Raw genomic sequence first — 15,510 nt, 5'->3', positions numbered from 1 at the left:
ACCCGGTAGCCTTTGAGTGTTGTATTAGTAATATGCGTTACAAGAGCGGTATGTTGAAGTTTTCATGTTCGAGGAAAAGTTTTAAAAAGCGAAACGTAGTTGAGCTTTTTTAATTTCCGAGAATTGAAAGAAAACATACCGCTCGTGTATCGTACATTATTTTGTGCGAAGATCGTTTATTACACACCTGAAAGAGAAATTTCTAATTAGTTACAATGAAATCTCCATCTTGGTTTCTGTTCAATGACGGCAAATTTGCAAAACTAAAATATCTATCTTCAATATTGTTGCTTTAAATTGTTCTGTGTTTACTATACTCCAGCAGGCCGTGATATACGTCTGTCTTTTTTCCCCCCCCCCAGTCTACAAAGGCGAACTTAAAACAAACGGTAAGGTTATGTAATGATTTATTTTTCATTTTAATATTTTAACAATATTATTTATATAACATATTGCAGTAATAACATCGGTATCTGGAATCTTGTTGATTTTTTCACGGCTTCCTTAATGGTACTTGCATCACGAATGCAGTAACTTTAGTGGAGTTGTAGAGTTTACTTAATTTTTGCAAATATTTAAAAACAACAATTAACAGTGCAATTTAGGTGAAATTGCAGTGGTAAGTTTCCAATTTATAATTATTACTATATTGAACGTCTCTAAAAATAATATGTTAAACGCCTAAAGCAGTAAAATCAATATGTCACTTAAGCGGTAAAAAGAGGGAAATTGTTATGTGTGTTAGGTTGGGAATACTGAATGTGGAATTTCACACTTTCCGCGGATTGGTTTTGTGCGGAAACCAAGCAAATACGCACGATCTCGCACAAAATAATTTGGCTTTGTTACACTTCACTTTACATCATTGACTTTTACCCAAAATAGAATTAGCGATGTAGGGTAAACATTGGTAATTTCGTGATAATTTCATGAAAACTAATTTAAAATGCAAATGTGTAAATATATCCTTATTCCGATTTTTTCACCTAAAAGACGATAACTTGCTGTACAAATCTGGAGACATAAAAGATTGGATACGTTCTTGAATATGTGCCAAAACCACTTTTACAACTTAAGCTGAAAGGTTGGTTATTTCGTGATAACCTTGGTAATTTCGTGATATTGCATTGATAATTTCGTGAGAGGTAGAAGAATTGTGGAAAAATTCATTAAAGTCAAATGAAATTCTCATTTATTGTTACAAGACTTCAAACATAGTAATTCCGTCTAATATTCATAGAAAGAAAACATAGAAATATATATAAACACATACGAGTAATAAGAATGAAATCAAAGTAAAAATTGAAATTGAAAAGGGATCTTCTTTGCCCTGGAAGGGTGAACACTTTTATTACGGACTTTACCATAGCCTATATTACTAGGGTAACTCCAAAAGTAATGCATAACATTTGTTTAAAAATTATATTTTTATCCTACAGCTTTGATATTTTCACAGAATGTAGATGCATCCTTAAGGAACAAAATGTCACTTTTCCACATAATCCCTGTCCCTTTCAACTGCCTTACGTAACCTAGGAACGAGGGCCTGTAGACCAGCACGGTAAAAGTCTGGACCAACACGTCTGAGCCACTCTTTAGCAGCGTGCACAAGGGAGTCATCTTCTAACCTCGTTCCGCGAAGGGATCCTTCAGTTTACCAAAGAGATGGTAATCGCACGGTGCCAGTTCAGGACTGTAAGGCGGGTGTTTCAGTGTTGTCTATCCGAATTTTCTGATCTGGTCTGTGGTCTTGTGACTGACATATGGTTGTGCGTTGTCGTGCAATAGCAGAACATCCTGCTTCTCCCGATGTCGTCGAACTTGAAGTTTCTTGAAAGATGCAACATACTCGTCAGAATTAATGGTGGTTCCGTGTGGCATGATGTCCACAAGCAAGAGTCCTTCTGAATCGAAAAACACAGTAGCCATAACGTTTTCTGCCGAAGGCGTACTTTTGAATTTCCATTTCTTTGGTGAATTTGCATGATGCCACTCCATTGTCTGCCTCTGTCTCCGGTCCAAAATTGTGGAGCCATGTTCCATCTTCTGTCACAATTCTTGCAAGTCATCTAGCACTTATCATTGACACTTAGCATGATAACAAATCAAACAGAAGCTACAATGAACCCATTGCGTCTCCGTTTTCTTTTTTGTTATGACATCTTGTCTTCAGATTTCTAAAATTCATATTGTAATACATTTTATACTATTTTAAAAATTGTAACACTTAATGCTCAACAAAATTTCGCCTCAAACAGCTAAGATTTCTATCAGTAAAGCTAAGCCTATATGGCGACTACAGATGTATCTAAAATTCCAAAAACATTTCCTAAAATTTCATGAAGATACAATAAATCTTTGTACCAAATATCATATGCTTACCTTTAGTAATAAGCCTGTATTGTAATTACAAACATCCACAAAATTTGTACGCCTGAGAAGTCGACGCAAACTTGCTCTCTCCAAACATAAAAGCTCACTGAAGCAACTACAATAGTCACACAAAGCTTAGCTGTATGTTTCTGTAAACTGGACAACATAGGCAATCCCTTGGCGGAAATTTGGATCTCGTAACACCATTGGTTAGTTCACAAAAGAGCAAAGAAAAAGTATCACGAAATAACCACTGCCACGAAATTACCAATGTTTATCCTATAAAGAAGGCAGGAACTTTAATTAAAAGATGGTAGACCTCAACTTTCGCTAACAATAACTCGGCAATTTTCGAGTGTTGTATAATTTGGCTTTGTTATCCTTTGTTTTACATTACCAACTTCTATCCAAAATATAATCACGCAAGTAGAAAGAAGATAGAGTACTTTTGTGGCTTGCATGCTTTCTGCATAATAATATTATAAAGTGACATACCATTTTTGCTACCAGTAATTCGGCAACCTTTGCCTGTTATATAATATGGTTTTCATATTCTTCGTCTAGCGTAATTACCTTTCATTCAAAAAAGAATTATTAATGAAAATCGATGATCAAAGATGCGTGTTCTTGTAGGTACATACTCGTAGGCCTACAAGAGTATTTATTAGAGGTCGAGACAAGCAGATATAAAATTATCTGTAGTAATTCCATTAGTCCTGTTTCATTTTACTGACAATTTCACGAGCCCGAAGTGCATGTGAAATTATGCTAATAAGATGACATCATGAGTGCAATTTAATAAGATTATTTAAAAAAAAATAAAGTAATTCGCAAAACCGAATTACTTACGTAAATGATAATAATTATTATAAAACACAGCAATAAGATATTATTATATTTCCATAGACGGCCGACTTGATGTGCTCGCTTCGCTTCTCCTATACAAAAAAGCGAAGGGAACATCAAGTCGGCCGTGTTCCATATAATGAAGTTCAAAAATAAACTGCTATCTATCACGGCATACTAAATACTATTGCCAACTACTCAGAGCGGAAATACGGAACAACAATGCTTAACCTCAAAAGTAAGATAAGCTGAAATGTTACATTAACAGAATAAAAACACGAAAGATTTTTACAGACATTTATTTATTACTTGAAGTTGCAGTTATTGAAAACGCAATTCTCAAATTTAAGCGCTTGTATAGCCTAAAATAATAGAATTTATGCAAATTCGCCCTAGGAAATCCTACAAGGAAAGACGGGAACTATCAAAACGTGATTATAAGAAGTTATATAGGTTTTATAACTTAAAAATGTCATATCTGTGTATAGGTACTATAATTAAGCAGTATGGACACTTCGTGTCGGTACCTTTTATGTAGCAGGACTGATTTCAATGACCTTCAAACCAGTTTTAGCGTGAGATTCTGTTTTCTCCCAGGAGTTGACACTGACATCACACCAGCTGCATTCGACACAGCGGAAATATAACACATACAATTAATACATCTAGGTACATTATGTACTCAAATAAAATAAATTGGACCGATGAAATAATAAATCCGACATTAACTGTAATGTCTAGACTCTAGAGTTTTTTTATAATGAGAGTTGAGACGTTGGCCTCAATAATAATTAAAATATGTAATGATTTGATAGCGTTGAAAATGGAAAAACAAAACTCCTATGAGAAGTAAAACCATATACCTATATTATATTGTATACAAAAATTAAACGAATTTGATACACAATTTTATAGTGTATTATATTATATTATAAAATAAAAAATATATAATATCATTTATTATTATATAAAATATAATAATTTTTATTACAACTAGTTTGTCACTGAGAAATAAGGAAAAGCAATTAACTTGAATTTATTTGAATCAAAGCGTTACTGGATTATGCAACAAGGCAGGCGATGTTTGGATCCTGTGTCTCATCTCTATACTCAATTATTATCTTAGCGTGTGCTCGTTTACACTAACCTCTAGTGCCTGAAAGTGGAACTAAACGCCGGCACACAGAAAAACAAAACACAGGAAAATTCGCTGAGTGTCCATTCTATATAATCCCTATTCGCTGGATAGAATTTCAGTTAAGTTACCACAAAGTCATCATTTGAGTAGTCCATTGCAATAATAACCTAACCTATTTAAAGAATAGAAAAGTTAAAAGAAACTGTCGCCGTAGAAATGACGCACGCACAACATACGCGTTTAGATTAAGACGCTAGGCGCTAAAATACCTACTTAAAAAAAAAGTCACTGCGGTTAACTGAAACCGAGGATACAAATTGTATGGATAAGGGGAGATCACTACATCATTATCGATGTTAAAGATTATGATCCATGTGATGATGAAAGTAATTATATTTTTAGGTTGTCATTTAACGACGCTGTATTAACTAGAATGTCTTTTATCGTCGATAGAATTGATGATAGAGAGATGGTAATTGGTGAGATGAGGACGAGGATTCGTCATGGAATTACCAGACATTGGCCTTGCGATTGTGGAAAAGCTCCGAAAACCAAACTAGGTAATCGGCCCAAGCGAGAATCGAACCCACCCAGTGGTTACGACAATGATAATGATGATGACGACGACGAAGATGCGGTGTCGAGCACACGACAGAAATCAGAATGCTAACGGGGTTCTGTTGAAGTCAGACGGATGAGGGGTTTGATCTGGACTCAATCTCAGCCCAGCTGGCTGCTTAGCAGAGCAGAACGCTGGAGGGTGGAGGGTGGTTGTAGCGCAGCTGTGGGGTGAGCGGCACCCCGTGGAGTGCTCGGGGAGGGGGTTAAGTTGCAGAAATATTAAACCTCCATCCTTCCCCCGCGTTCAAATCGCTAAAACCACAAGCGGCCTCCATTCAGATAATCCTCTTTGCTTGATGCAATCAAATGGCCCGACCAGTTTCTTTGTTTATTATTTTTTTCGCTGACGACGTATCAAATCCTGATGATGCTCAAAAGTCGATGCGACGGTTTGAGACCAGGAAGACAAGTGTCTCAGGGCCCGACACGGAGAAGAGGAAGAAACCCCAAAGGATAACAGGAGGGTTGTCGTATATCTTTCAAAACAAACGAACTGAACCACGTCTCAAATGTCACGCCTTGTCAGAGTTAAGGAGTAGGGATCAGAGACTGCGCCGCGCCGCACAGCTCGTTGTCATCCTGTACGTTACATTCGAGGTCTACGGTTCCAAACCCGGCCTAGGGCAATTGATTTTAAATGACAATAAAATCCTTAGCATCATTTCCACCGGGAGCTTTGATATCCGTATCGTAGATTTACGGCATGTAAAAGAACCCTGTCCATGAGAGAGGGCTGCAGGCAAAGTTAGTCGGTCATTTGTCCCCTACAATGAATTTAGAATCTTCATTCTTGAATACACACTTTTAACACTTACATAATCATAGATGAATTAACAAGCCATTTAAATTAAACAAACAACGAATTCACTATGTTCACCTTTTAAATAATTATTTTACCTGATTGACTAGCTTCCATGTTATTTACATCACCATTGCGTCTTGTCCTTTACATAACCCCACGTAAGAAATGTAGCGGAGTTAAATCTGGTGACCGCTGGGGCCAAAAAATGTCACTTCATTAGAAAACAGCAAAGTCATTTGTATCAGGATTCAGAAGATGATGCAAATGCCATCGAAACTAGTCAATCAGGTAAAATAACACAATGATTTAAAATGTTAACACAGCGAAGTCGTTACTACAGTATTAATTTAAATAACTTAATAGTTCATCATTGAATTTAGAAGCTGAATAATCTCTGCAGTTGAAAACGTCGTTAGGTGAAATAATAGACTACCTACACCGTGTACCGGTACATAATAATGTTACAATGCAGTAAAAAAATTATCTAATAATGTTATCGTATCACAAGAGTTCTGATCTTGTTGATAATTCGTGAGCGCATAGCGCGAGTGAATTATCTAAAGAAATAAGAACATGAAGACAATATAATTATATTGCTATAAAATAAGCTATTTTAGTTGCTAATTTAATATGTTTTATTGGTCGAAATGGCCTTGAACGCCTGAAATATGAAATTCATGGGTAAACATTTGACAGAAGCTGCAGAAATATTATTGTATTGTATTGTATTTATTAACATTCCATGGTATTCATACATTGCTTCACAGCTAGAATATGGAACAAGTCAAAAAACTTAATAGTATTATAAAGTCTTAATTTATAGTCACAGTCTAGTTGAAATATATACAAAAGAGGTTTACAATATAGTCTACTAGTACAACACAAAGTTTTAGTATCAATTTCATGAAGCATTGTTGAATGTCATGAATTCACCTACAGAATAGAAGGCGTGAGAAATTAGGTAGGCCTACTTCTTTAATTTGGCCCTAAATAATCTTATATTTTGAGTTTCATTTTTTATATACATGGGGAGGCTATTAAAATTTTTACTGCCATATGATGCACTCTTTTTTGATAGCACGATAGAGTTGCCGATGGAGTATGAAAGTTATTTTTGACGCTGATGTACCTACAATAATATGCATTTGTGATTACCGATTTTCATAAATAATTTTCCGAATTAAAGGTTATTACGTTAGACGAAGAATATCGAAACCATATCGTATAACAGCCAAAGATTGTCGAATTAGTGGCAACGAAAAATGTTAGTGAAACAGCAAAATTAAATAAATATTTGAAATAGGTACTTTCATTTAGTGAATTATCGACTACGGCATACGACAAGTCTTTTGAGATTTGAATAAGACTCATTTGGCGAATAATAATAATAATAATAATAATAATAATAATAATAATAATAATAATAGAAAATAAATCAATAACTAAATAAATAAATAAAGAGAGAACATAACTACATAATTTTTAAATAAGGTATATTTTTCATTTTGCTAATATTTATGCACTTGGCTTCATGCAATATGGAATAAATTTCGTGGGTAAATATTTGAAAGTAACTGTGGGAATTATGACTAGTAGAATAACAACATTACTAACGTACCGATATATTTGAGATTATAAAATTTTACTTTGAACTAGGTACTTTCATTTAGTGAATCGACAAGATGAGGACGCCAATGATATTTGAATAAGACTATTTCGTGAATATATTTACAAGATATAAAAACAGATTATGTTATAAATTAAGATATTAAATTTAATTCTTACATTTGCTAGGACGGCCATCACGCAATATCATGGCCCACTGTATTGTTAAGGAAACAATGAAAAGATTTAATATCTGAACATCAGGTACGACAAGATATTAAACAAATGTGCATCAGGTGCGACAAGACTGTTACTACAAGTCTGCAGTTCACAGTTGACTTTGATTGATTAAAACTCAGATTTCTTACACTCTATTGGTACATTGATATATGATAGAAATATAATAATTTAATTGTTTTTTTTTGTAAGATCTTAACAAAAGTTTGGAGATATTTTATGTATTGGCAGTAATTATGCACTATTGTAAGTGTACGCGTCTTTTTCAGTTTCTTTCATGGCGAGTATGCAACAAAAGCTTGTTGTTTAGAGTGGCTAATTCTGATAAATCCTACAGCACAGGTGCAGCGAAGTGTCTGCAGTAGGCTAGGCGACATGCTATTAACTAGACGTGATAAATTGTGGTATGTATAGTTTATGGAAACTGGTAGTGTAGGAAAGGCATCACTGCCAGAAGAACCAAGTGTACCTGAAGCTCAAGATGAAGCAATATGGGAAACTTTCCAATACAGTCCCACAAAGTCGATCTGTCGTGCATCACGAGAGTCAAAAATTCCACAAACAACCATTCACAAAGTCCTTCGGAGGAGTCTTAAACTCTATTCATACAAATTCTGCAGGCACTAAAAGCAGGAGAGGAAAAAAATAAATTTTGCCGTGAATATGTTGCACAAAATAGACTAAGACAAGTCTTACTAAGAGTGCTGTTTTCTGATGAAGCAATATTTATTGGCCCCCGCGGTCACCAGATTTAACTCCGCTAGGTTTCTTACATGAACTTATGTAAAGCATAAGATCTACAGAACTCTCGTAAGAAATCGTCAGGACTTACTTGAAATAATCAGGCTAGCTACATAAATAACCACTCAAGATATGCTTAATAAACTTGGACCAAAATTGATTATCGATTAGGCGTCATCACAGCAACAAGAGGCGCGCATGTGAAAACTGTAACTAAATTTTCAACTTATGTTTATCTTACAAAGCAAACAGAATTAAAAAATAGGTTAATTGGTTTCTAAGTTAATGCAGTGTATGCCTATTATATTATTTTAAGTGCACGATTTTACTATCTATAGTCCTTAGATCAGATGATAGATGTTATTAAGATATATGGATCATATGAGGAGACAAAGAGGAAGGCATAAAATAGGGAAGATTGAAGAAAGCTGGGTTTACAGTGAAAGACCTGCCCTTGAGCAGAACAGTAAATGAATTAATGAATCCCTTAGCTTTAGTTAAACAAACTACGCCCGTGATGTGACAGAAGTCGAAAATACCTCAATGTCGAGAAACATTTCATAAAGTAAATCAAATTCTCCACTTTGTGTGATATCTCGCATTCACCTGTCCGTCTCTCTGTCCTTTTCTTTGTTAGCATACTTTCTTCCTACATTAGATTTCCTTTCCTCGCATTTTCTTTCATAATTTCTGTTTTCTTCTTCTGTCGTTTCTCTTTTCCTTCTTTCATCTTCTCACCCCTTCTGCCACTTCCTATCTCGTATTCGTCACATTTCCTTTCCCTCCTGCCTCTCCTTTGTTCTCCCTTCTTTTCTTACATTATTCGCTCTTTCATTCATGCATTCACCCACTCGTGTTGATTTGCATCTCCCTCCATTCCTCTCCTCGGTTGAGGGTTGTGTTCTCCCTGGTGCAGCCAAATACCGTACTCGGTGCTGGCGGGTCCTTCCCTACATTATCAAGACTGAAATTGCTCCTGACAGTAAGAGAATAAAAGCGAACTTTGTCTCCCTATCACAGTCTCCTTACATATATGACTGAATGAACTAACTAGCTCACTGACTAAACTATCTTGTTAATTAACGAAACTGACAGAATTGTCTGGATGGTTAAACTATCTTGTTAACTTACGGAACTGACTGATTTGTCTGGCTGATTGAACTACCTTCTTAACTTACGAAACTGACAGATTTGTCTGGCTGATTAAACTATCTTGTTAATTAACGGAACTGACAGATTTGTCTTGCTGATTAAACTATCTTGTTAATTAACGGAACTGACAGATTTGTCTGGCTGATTAAACTATCTTGTTAATTAACGGAACTGACAGATGTCTGGCTGATTAAACTATCTTGTTAATTAACGGAACTGACTGAACTGTCTGGCTGATTAAACTACCTCGTTAATTTACGGACTGACTGAATTGTCTGGCTGATTAAACTACTTGTTAACTAACGGAACTGACTGAATTGTCTGGCTGATTAAACTATCTTGTTAATTAACGGAACTGACAGAATTGTCTGGCTGATTAAACTACCTTGTTAACTTACGGAACTGACTGGCTAACTGAATTTCTTGACTAACTGAACTGTCTGGGTAACTGAACTTTATAGCTAACTGAACTGGATTGGCAACTGAATTTCTTGACTAATGAACTGTTTGGCTAACACTAACTGAATTTCTTGACTAACTGAACTGTCTGGCTAATTGAATTTCTTGACTAACTGAACTGTATGGCTAACTGAATTTCTTGACTAATGAACTGTCTGGCTAACTGAATTTCTTGACTAATGAACCGTATGGCTAACTGAATTTCTTGACTAATGAACTGTCTGGCTAACTGAATTTCTTGACTAATGAACTGTCTGGCTAACTGAATTTCTTGACTAACTGAACTGTCTGGCTAACTGAATTTCTTGACTAACTGAACTGTCTGGCTAACTGAATTTCTTGACTAACTGAACTGTCTGGCTAACTGAATTTCTTGACTAATGAACTGTCTAACTGAATTTCTTGACTAATGAACTGTCTGGCTAACTGAATTTCTTGACTAATGAACTGTCTGGCTAACTGAATTTCTTGACTAACTGAACTGTCTGGCTAACTGAATTTCTTGACTAATGAACTGTCTGGCTAACTGAATTTCTTGACTAACTGAACTGTCTGGCTAACTGAATTTCTTGACTAACTGAACTGTCTGGCTAACTGAATTTCTTGACTAATGAACTGTCTGGCTAACTGAATTTCTTGACTAATGAACTGTCTGGCTAACTGAATTTATTGACTAACTGAACTGTCTGGCTAACTGAATTTCTTGACTACTTGAACTGTCTGCGTAACTGAATTTCTTCACTAACTGAACTGTCCGGGAAGCTGAACTTCTCGACTAACTGAATTAGATGGGCAATTGAATTTCTTGACTAACTGAGCTGTCTGGCTAACTGAATTTCTTGACTATTTGAAATGTCTGCGTAACTGAACTTCTTGATTAACTGAACTGGATGGGCAAATGAATTTCTTGACTAACTGATCTGTTTCGCTGACCGGCTGTCTGCTGGCGTACATAAGCGCCCATGTATATCACGTAAGTTTATGACAAGTAGATGATGATGATGATGATGATGATGATGATGATGATGATGATGATGAAGTGTCATGTAAGCTTCGTCTTGGCCCGCTGTTGCCCGCAGGTCCGCGCCATCTGCCGCTGCCGGCTTTTCATTGCGGCCCCGGTGGGTGCGGAGGGGGTGGCGCATTACCCGCTTTGTCCCGCCCGATCAAGTGCGGGGCGCTCCATTAGGGCTTTGTCTCGCAGGACTTCATCTTTTATCACTGCAGCGAGGGTTTAAAAGTCTACACCACTTTAAAATGACGTTTGTGTTGAGTTCATCGATAAATAAACTTAATGCGCGTCTCCATGGTGACGCTCCACGCATGCTAAACGCGACAGGTGACGATCACGACCGGGCCTAACCGGTGCGGTGACCACTCTTCATTTGTTTTCCTATGGTTATTGTTTAACGTCTGTTCCTCTTTTCCCCTTTATTATTTTTGTTTCTTTCCCTTTGCTTTATCCTTTGTTTATTTGATTCTTTTTTCTTTTCTTTCATTCTATCTGTTTATTTACATTTTCCTTCCTTGATGTTTTTAATTGTTTTTTCTACCCATCTACCTTTTTATTGTTCTTTGCATTTGTTTTTCATCCTTTTTCTCTTTCTTTATGTACTTATTTCCCTTCGTTTCTCTCTCTTTCTTTCTTTCTATCTTCCACTTTCCTTTATCGACGTCTAACGTCTATGTTTGACGTAGGACTACATTAGGTAATAGATAAAAATGAAAGAATTCCGTGGAATGGAAATTACAATGACGTTGCCATGGAAATGCTTACGTCATATCCGATAAATTCAACAATGTAAACGAGTCTTTTGCAATATACTATGGGAGTCCACGTACATACATAGACTACTTGGAAGAGAGTTCATTACAATCGTTGAAGTATTGCAATGTATTTTTCATTCAGTTGTCCTTTTACAAGGAAGCAAAAAAGATGCGTGCACAATACATGCGTAACTAGAGAAAGTTAATATAAGCTTGGCATTAGCTACATATTTACAGATGTACAAACAACAATAACCTTTATGGGATATTGTCATGTGTTTATACACAGTAAACAAGTTAATTGGTAATTGTCTGTGCCTGGAAAACATTTTAATATTCATTCATTCATTCATTCATTCATGTACTTATTTATTTATTTATTTATTTATTTATTTATTTATTTATTTATTTATTTATTTATTTATTTATTTATTTATTCATTCATTCATTCATTTATTTATTCATTTATTCATTTATTCATTTATTTATTTATTTATTTATTTATTTATTTATTTATTTATTTATTTATTTATTTATTTATTTATTTATTTATTTATTTATTTATTTATTTATTTATTTATTGTATACAGCTTTTGTGGCAATCGTAATTAAAACGTAGTGTAAGTAACATTAAGTAAACATAAAATAGAGGTAATAAAATAAAACCAGCAGTATGAAAATTCCTGTCCACTATACCAATGCATTGGATTATTTATACAATGCTTTCTCATAGTGGAATTAAATTTATTAAGTGGTAATACCAGAATGTCTGTTGTTAAAATGTCAAAAAAGATTTAGAGCAACATTATCAGATTCATTAAAATTCTTGGATAAATCGCAATATAGCGAACGCCAGTAGGGGGAAGTTATCCCCACCCAAATGAAATGTGCATTCGACACAACACTCGCCTATCACATAGAGTGTCTGGTGAGCTAGTAGGGGAAAAGTGGAAGGGGTCGTGGAAGGAGCTTCTACGTTCGCTATATTGCGATTTGCCCAAATTCTTGGCCTTTTTCCTCAAAGGAATTCATAAATTACACGCCTTTCTTGTGTCAAATCTACGAATATCAGTTCAAGAAATAAAACTGTGAATAGGTTATTCTTCCATAGATAAATTTAATTGTTGTATGTCGGAGGTGGCTTTAACAAAATACGAATACATTCTGATTTAATGTTTTATTATTATTCGAGGATTGGCTGTTATTCATAGCTTATTTCATTCCGTTGATTACACACACTTAAATCTTCCAGCAAATTGTATTTCTTTATCCTAAATCCTTTACCCCAATTTCTGTACAGACCTCACAGATTTCTTCAAATTCCCTGTCACTCCCCCCCCCCCTCTTGCGTATCTTATTCTCGGTTTCTTGCTGCAGGTTTACTCAGAGCACTATAGATATCCTCGACTCTGAATCTCATCCCGAACATCCTGTATTCGAACCCGGTACGCCGACGCGTCACGCAACAAGCGCGAACTACGACATGGTGTACTTGCGTCGTTGTTGCCCTGAGCGCGCGCAGCTGTGCAGGCGGCCACCAGGACGCGAGGGGTAAACATTGGCACTACAAAACTACCACCGCTCAGGGGTGCATGTGATTTATAGATATTCACGAGGGTGGGGGTCACGGCTGATCGCTACCCCCGTTTTGTTAAGCGGCGGGTGACATCAGAGGGTGAAAGGAGAAGGGAAGGGGGTGTTAAAAGTACCTTGTAAAATTATTTCTGTTGCAAAGCCAAATCAGATGCCCGTCCGTCCTCACTAATAGCTGTGTAACAAGGACGGCGCACCGCGCCGGTGTCAACCGACACGATGCACGCTAAATCAACACCACCGTCACCTGCGTGTCCATAATTAAACGTCTTACACGGAATTCTACATGTTCCTTGCAGAAGAAGCTTATCCTGGAACTCTTGGTTGCGTTGCCTTGGAAATCGCATTTCATTTGTTTCATTCCCCCCTGAGTCATCGACGAAATTGCCGAAATCTCGACTTAAGGGAAGTCATAGGTGAAACTGAGCAAAAACTAAAAAAAAAAAAAAGTGAATTATTTTGTTTTTACATTATTGATTAAGTACAATCTCTCTAGATTCTAAATCTAATTTAATTTTCGTTCTAATGACAATTTAAAGTATTCACAGGTATGCCAGATGTAGAAAACACTAGTTGTAACTTAAAATTTGTTTGTATCGAAAGTATCTTCTTTTTTTTACATTTCTCAATATGTAAAACATTCCACGTCATGGAGTTTTAAAGGATTTGGCTTCAAATTTTCAACAGTAATCTCACTAGAGATTTTGATTTATCTAGAGAAAATCAAAACTCTAGTGGGATTTAATTGATTATTACACGATTAGAAGAAAGTATATAAAGATTAGAAGAAATAAAGTACCTTACTCTAATACAATAAAATAGATATTAATTGACTTACTGAAATTCTATTTCACTAAAATTAGCTTCACCAAAACGTTTGAACGGAACCGCCATTTTCAGTTGACTGTCTATGCTGTAAACAAATGACGATCGCAAAGCATGTTTTATAGTACCGTAAAGAATTCCCAGTTTGAAATGTTGGCAAACAAAGAAACAAATGCTAGGAATGTGATAAAAACAGGAGAAAGTATATCTATAAAGATCAGAAGAAATAAAGTACTCTAATACAATAAAATAGATATTAATTGACTTGATAAAATTCTATTTCATTAATGTTACCTTCACCGAAATGTTTGAATAAAGCCGCCATTTTCGGTCGACTATTTATGCGGGAAACAAATTACGATCGCAAAGTATGTTTTATAGTACCGTAAAGAATTTGCAGCTTGAAATGTTGGCAAACAAACAATGTTAGGGTAGTGATAAAAACAAACAAATGCTACGGAAGCGATAAATTTGTGTGATAAGCAACCATGATTGGTTGAAAGACTTCCTTTCGTACCATTTTATTGGTCAAAAGTAGTATGACGCAGTAAAAGTGTAATAGTCAACGTAATTATTCTCAGAAAATACAATTAAAAAATTTGTCATGTAAATTTTTAGTACACTATATTTCATAAGTTATTAACTGATAAGCATGAATGAATTATAAAAAATAATAATATATAAAATTAGTATTCATCACATTCAAAAATTTTTATCTCTGAAACTAATAAAAATTGAACAAAATCATACGACAAAATTGTATACAAATATAGAACGAATAAAATGCACATTTAAAAAAAATGAAATTCTTCTACCTTCATCGTGTGGAAACATTTATATAATATATTTCAAATAATGTAAAAAATGTATCTCAAAAATGGTTACACTGATAAAATTGAAAATTGTACCACCAAATTCAGAAATTTCACCTATGCGTTCCCTTAAACTAAGTGCAGAAAAATCACAGTCTTGTGGGTCGTTCACGTTTGTTAAACACTATTATTATACCAAATCTTTCTCCCACTAAAATAAACGGCACCGAAATTCCGTTCAGTGAACTAGTAAAGAACAGGGGTATACATATGGATAAAAATTTAAATTGGAACATTCAAGTTGCAGAAACTTTCAAAAAAGTATTCTCACTAATCCACTCGTTCAACCGCTTAAAGAACTACTATCCCTTTTACCATGAAAAAAGATTTTAGTGCAAACACTCGTGATGTCCCGCTTCGATTACTGTGATATTCTGTTTACTGACCTAAATAAGCGTTACTTTGGCGCAGAGACTGCAACGTGTACATAATAAGTGCGTCCATTCGCCGAGCTGATCACGTAATACCATCCCTCGAAA

Source organism: Periplaneta americana, chromosome 7 (assembly GCF_040183065.1).
Source record: "Periplaneta americana isolate PAMFEO1 chromosome 7, P.americana_PAMFEO1_priV1, whole genome shotgun sequence".
Taxonomy (NCBI): Eukaryota; Metazoa; Arthropoda; class Insecta; order Blattodea; family Blattidae; genus Periplaneta; species Periplaneta americana.
Note: the sequence above shows the minus strand (reverse complement) of the source record.